At 45.4% G+C, this 6,070-nt stretch overlaps 1 long non-coding RNA gene across 1 annotated transcript; it reads right to left on the reverse strand.

Annotated features, from left to right (window-relative positions):
* Positions 1–861: 861 nt before the first annotated feature.
* On the reverse strand, positions 862–5,830 carry LOC139827041 (uncharacterized). Its single transcript, XR_011737225.1, has 3 exons — positions 5,332–5,830; positions 4,792–4,975; positions 862–2,900 (listed from the first exon to the last, which is right to left on the reverse strand). It is a non-coding gene; the product is annotated as an uncharacterized lncRNA (long non-coding RNA).
* Positions 5,831–6,070: the final 240 nt, after the last annotated feature.

Consider the following 6,070-nt stretch of genomic DNA (forward strand, 5'->3'; position numbering starts at 1 on the left):
CTTTTCTTGCTAAGTAATGAAAAATGTGAACTGCCAGCTTGAGGCCACTTTCAGCCAAACTTCTCCTCAGTTTTCCCATCTATAAAACAGGCAGAGAATTACCTTGCATCAGGTTTTATCCTACAGTCCCTCATTCAAGGGTAAAAAAATGAAATTATGCTAGGAGGACTATTTAAAATCTATTCGCAAGAGAAACAGTCTGCACGACAGAGCTTAGTCATTACTATATGGCACATCCTATAGACAGAGACGTAATGCTGGAGAAAACTAAATATGAGGTCTTTAGTCTCAAGACATGTTTATACAAATGCATTCTATTTCATAACCACCTCTAAACTATTTCAAGCAAGCAGAGAATGCTCACTCCCCAAAGTGTTAAATTATGCACAGAAATTGCAATTCAGTTCCAGTAAAATACTCATTCTGCTGCTAGATTTATTTTTCCCTCCTGATTAATTGTATGTGCTGAAAAGACCGCGAAGTCCTCAACAACCCGAGGCCATTTTAATGAATGCTGCAGAGGTCATTTAAGAAAGCAGCATAATGGATAAGCAAGGCAGTTCTCGTAACACACCACAAGGCCTGCATGACACACCTTCTGTACACTTTGCCATCTGGGTTTCTTTTCAGAGTACTGTAGTTTATGAAGGAGCAATTTTAGTCCACAGACTATTAATGCAAGACAAGTTGCCCAGGTTGGAAACATGGGTGGAGTCGCTCATAAGAATGTAGCTCTCAACACACCAGATTAATAATTAACAAGACAGACAGAGGACAGAAAAAAGAAGAAAGATCGCACTGAGAACCACACTTTGAGCTATCTCCAGAAGTCCAAAATCCATTCTCACAATGTTCCTTTGGAGTATATTTCATTCAGCTAAAAAACAACTCTGTTTGGGTTTCTAGTGTAAGCGAAAAATGCAACTACCTTCCTCAGCAACTACACTGGGTTTGTTTCCTTTGGGATCCCACTCAGCATGCCCTTACTCCTGCTTTTCTTGACGCTCTCAGGCAGATGGCAAGATGAACTCCACAACTCAAAGTCCAATTTTTGTACTCTGACTCCTTTTCAAATGCCCTCAGAACCACTACTAATAGACAAGATTCAAGTTGGCATAAGCATCCAAAGACTAGTGCAACTTACAGTCAGAAAAATTCAACAAAAAGTACATTAAAGTAGTCTGAGTGCTACTCTAAAAAAGGCTTGAATACTGCTTTTTGTAAGGGTATGATGTATTTTGGATCTAGAGGTGATTTTTTCTTTTTGGCTGTGAACTTATGTCATCTTCTGAATCTGGCTGTGCCAGTAAAACCTGTTACCACCCTGAGCCCCTCTGCTGGATGTTGGCCTTATCCAACTGCCTATGGAGCAGTTCCAGCAAGCTCTCCTCCTTTCACTTCAGATGAGCTCAGACTGACTAGTGCAACTGTTCAAACCACCCTGCCTGATTTTTGCCTGAAAAGAATTAGGATGTGCTCACACAGACCAGTAGCTTGATGGGAACAGCAGTCTTCAGCCAGGAGACAAACAGCCAAAAAGCTGCATATGAAAAATGACATCTCCCTACAGCTTTGCTGAAATAACCATACTGGGAAAGCAAATGTGGCAATTCTGGTACAAAAATGTCTTAGTTCTGCTGCACAGCTTCATTGTGCACCTAGCTAGTGGCCTGTGGCATCCAAAACAGGCAGTGTATCCCTTTGTCCCTCTCCAGGCTGCCCTGTCTGGCCTCTTGCACTGCTTCTATTGCTCATCAAAACACGTGGGAAATAATTTAGCTCATTAATTTAGCAGAGAACTAGTGACTTTTTTTTCTGTGATTAGCCTTAGTACTAGTAGTTTTCTGCTGCATGAGTGAATGTGTTCAGCTTTACCGGCCAGCAGACAAGCAACAGAAACAGTGAATATATGGGACAAACCAGTATCACCCACCCTGGAGCCTCGTAGGGAAGGGTGGGAGCGAGTCACCTCCCTTCGGCTGCCAACAAGCCATTAGATCTGCACAGTCCTTGCCACGTAGCTACAAACTCTAAATAGTTGCGTTTATTTTGTTCTGTATCCAGAACAGTATCCCTGTCACAGCCCACATAATGCTTTAATTCTACCAATGCAGTTCAACCCAAACAACTTCCACATTCAGAGAACGCCAAACTTAAACCTTTGTGAAACATTTGCAAAGAAGCAAAATCAGATTTTTCCCTTATATATATGTATACACACACATATCTCTATATGTATGTATATACACATCTCTCTATACACCTACGTGTAGGTATAGCTACATTGATTAGTATTCAGTATCTTTTACTAAAGACCTTTATCGGCACAAGTCTCAGTGTGGACACAATTAGGGTAAAAGAGCATGTGCCATTCCCAAGGCTATTAGGGACTTTGTACCAGTGGAGCTGCATGCCTGCACATAAGACACTGACAGCCTGAGGCATCCACTAGACTATTCAGTTTTCAGGGGTAGTGATTCAAAAAACAACTGTATCAGAGCTTATAACTCAAATGAGTCATTAGTAGAACACCAAGTAGGCAAACACATTCGGGTGAGAACCTGGGAGGGAGACAGAGAGATTTCAGCATCAGTCCCCAATTCAGGTGGCTAACCAAGAAGTATGAGTCACTGCCAGAAGACACCAGGGGCTGTTAAATTTCAGCACGAGACTTTCAGAAAGCCAGTTACTGTCACAGGCTGCGCTGTTACAGATGGAGCTTGCTTTCCTCTGCCAGCACAGGGCTTGCCTCTTCATCTGATCTTGCCCTGCAGAACAAAAGCCTTCTGCTCAGCAGCTGCAGGGGACTGGCATGTATGTCTGTTCCTTGCTGCCCACCTCCATTTCATTTAACCTTCGATGTGCAGAAGCCTCCTTCCTTTCATTCCTCCCGCTGGTATCTGGTAATTTTAAATTTGAAAGCAGTTCATTTCTTTGTACATACCGAGTAGAGGGGTGGGGAATTGGGAATCCTTTCTGTTACTGATCAAAATGACTATGCAGATGGTATTTGCCAGTGACCCTTTACAACCAGTTTAACTCCACTCTTTTTGGATCTGGTTGGTTTGTGCTTTTATTAATCATGAAATATAATTCAGAGCCTGAGGAAAGTGCAGAATTACCAACCTAGTCAACTTCATACACTAAAGCAGTCAAGCATTTCGCTATGTATATTCACTTAATTAAACTGCAGGGGGGTATTCAAACCTACAGCTTTAAAGCTGAATTTAAACATTGCAGTTCTTTTTCAAGCAGATGCCAACAAAAGCACAGTTAGAAAAACTAGAGAAAAAACCCAACCAAACAAAAACAGCTCACTTGAAGTACATTCCACGTATGAAAAATGTTTTTTCCTCTCTCCCACTGTGGCAGTGATGAGATCCTTAACAAGTAAGAAAATTGGGCACCTTAAGCATATCAAAAAGCCCTTGTAAAATGCACTTAACACATGACAATATTTTAGCACACAGGTTCTTCAAGAGCCTGACCCAAGTTCTATTAAAACTACTGTTCTAGTACGTCTCTGCACGTATTGAATGGACATTGGTTAGGTTATAGTTTTAAACACACAAGAAGAATGAGCAATCTGTTGTCATTTTTACTGATTTACTCACAATGTCTCTCCCTTTCCGAGATCCCATTTAGGTTTTATGCTGGAAAATACTATCATAGAATCATAGAATGTCCTGAGTTGAAAGGGAGGATCGTCGAGTCCAACTCCTGTCCCTGCACAGGACAACCCCACAGTTCACACTATGTGTCTGAGGGTGTTGTCCAGTCTCTTCTTGAACACTGTCAGGCTTGGGGCCGTGACACCTCCCCAGGGAGCCTGTTCCAGTGCTCCACCACCCTCTGAGGGAAGAACCTTTTCCTAATGTCCAGCCTAAACCTCCCTGACATATCTTCCTGCCATTCCATCGGTTCTGTCACTGGTCACCAGAGAGAAGAGATCAGCACCTGCCCCTCCTCCCCCCCTTGTGAGGAAGCTGTAGCTGCAATGACCTCTCCCCTCAGTCTCCTCCAGGCTGAACAAACCAAGTGACTTTAGCCGCTCCTCATACAGCTTCCCCTCCAAACCATTCACCAACTTGGTAGCCCTCTTCTGGACACTCTTCAGCAGCTTTATATCCTTTTAATCCTGTGGTGCCCAGACCTGCACACAGTGCTCCAGGTGAGGCCGCACCAGTGCAGAGCAGAGCGGGACAATCACTTCCCTCGTCTGGCTGGCAATGCTGTGCTGGATGCACCCAGGACACAGTTGGCCCTCTTGGCTGCCAGGGACACTGTTGGCTCATGTTCAACTTGCCATCAACCAGAACCCCCAGATTGCTCTCCACAGAGCTGCTTTCCAGCCTCTTGTCCCCCAGTCTGTATGTACAGCCAGGGTTGCTGTGTCCCAGGTGCAATATCCAGCACTTGCTTTTGTTGAACTTCATGCAGTTGGTGATTGCCCAGTTCTCCAATTTGTCCAGACTCATCTGCAGGGCCTCTTTGCCCTTGAGAGGGTCGACAACTCCTCCCAATTTTGTGTCATCAGCATGCTCAAATAAAACAGGGGTCACAAGGCAATCTGTGCATTTACAGCTGCATCTATGTAAAGCGCTTGCTAGAAATGAGCAGTAGCTATTGGAGGCTATTCAAAGCCCTGCAGGCAGTCAACTGTCAACACAGGAGTAGGGTTTGAGGTCACTGTGGGATTTTTTAAGCTTGGGATTTTTTTATTATTTTCCTAGTTTGAGGCAAATCCTAAAAAAAAAAAAAAAAAAAAAAAAAAGCCAGAAGGAAACCTACCAATCTGGCTCTGGTGGCCCAAGCAGTAAGAGCTGAAGAAGTTGCTGTCTCCCATCTTCATCCTCTCAGTTACACATGAGCAAAGTAACCAAGCTGTCTTGCCAACAGCTTGTCATGGAGGTCTTCTTTAAAACAGGAGTAAAGGCTTTTGCAATTCTTATTACAGAGTCAGTGGTCAACAGTACTGTGGGAAGGAGAGAGAGAGGAGTGCAGATATCAACTGAATGAAAAGATTTGTATGATACACATACACCAGAAGGCTCAGTCTCCAAGTGAAAGGGAAAATGCTATTGATTTCAATAGGATGGCCAGCTGTATACCAAATGCTGCATGAGAGGACAAAAAACTCAACACAACAACAAAAACACAATAAAAAGACCAACCACAACAACAACCTATGGAGATATAACTCACAAAACTGCTGTTCTTCTCATGCCCAAGATCTGACAGAAAATTCTTTGGGTCCCAATTGCTCAGAGACAACTTGTGTAAGAGTGAGTTTGCGAGATCGGGCTCAAATCACCACTGCCACTCGCTTACCTTAATCATTTATTTCAGTGCAGAATGATTACAAAATGCAGCAGCTCCCTTAACGCCTTGTAGCCAGGAACTGACACAGATGCCAGGAAGCCTCCCATCAGCCCTAAAGTGTTATGTCTCCCTTCCAACTCTCACTGCACAAAAAGATCCAATAAAGAGACTATTTTTTTTCTTTTTTATAAAGGGGAGAAAGGGAAACAGCAAAGAGGATTTGCACTTCTCCAAGTTCCTGGCCAGAGAGGATAATCTGAAAGGAAAAAACACCAGAACCGCTTGGAAAATCGGTGGCTCTTGACTGAAAACTACCTTTTGACGAGCCCCGGATTTTAACCTTAAGCTCCGCACACACAGAGAGGGCAAATCCCGAAATCCACCCGCCTGAAAGCGAGCGGGGCCCCTTTCCCGGCGCGCAGCGGGCGTACGAGCGGCTGCCGCGCCCGGGCTCCCCGCCGGCCACCAGCGGACCCACCCGGATGCCGGACCTCAGGTGGCGGTTGAGCTCGCGCTCCAACGGCCGGCCCCTGCCCGGCCCCTCCCCCCGCCCCGGGTGCACGTGCCCCCGCCGCGGCCCGCGGTCCCCGCCACCACCCGCCACCCAAGCGCCGAGCGAAGGATCCCAAGGGCTCTTTAAATAGCGTCTATAAATACAACGGCGGAGGGCGCCTCGCCATTGGCCGCCGCCGCCCGGCTTGATTTGCATGCGGGGGCGCGGCTCTCGGGTCACGTGGGGGCGGGGCGG

Source organism: Patagioenas fasciata, chromosome 1 (genome assembly GCF_037038585.1).
Source record: "Patagioenas fasciata isolate bPatFas1 chromosome 1, bPatFas1.hap1, whole genome shotgun sequence".
NCBI classification, from domain to species: domain Eukaryota; kingdom Metazoa; phylum Chordata; class Aves; order Columbiformes; family Columbidae; genus Patagioenas; species Patagioenas fasciata.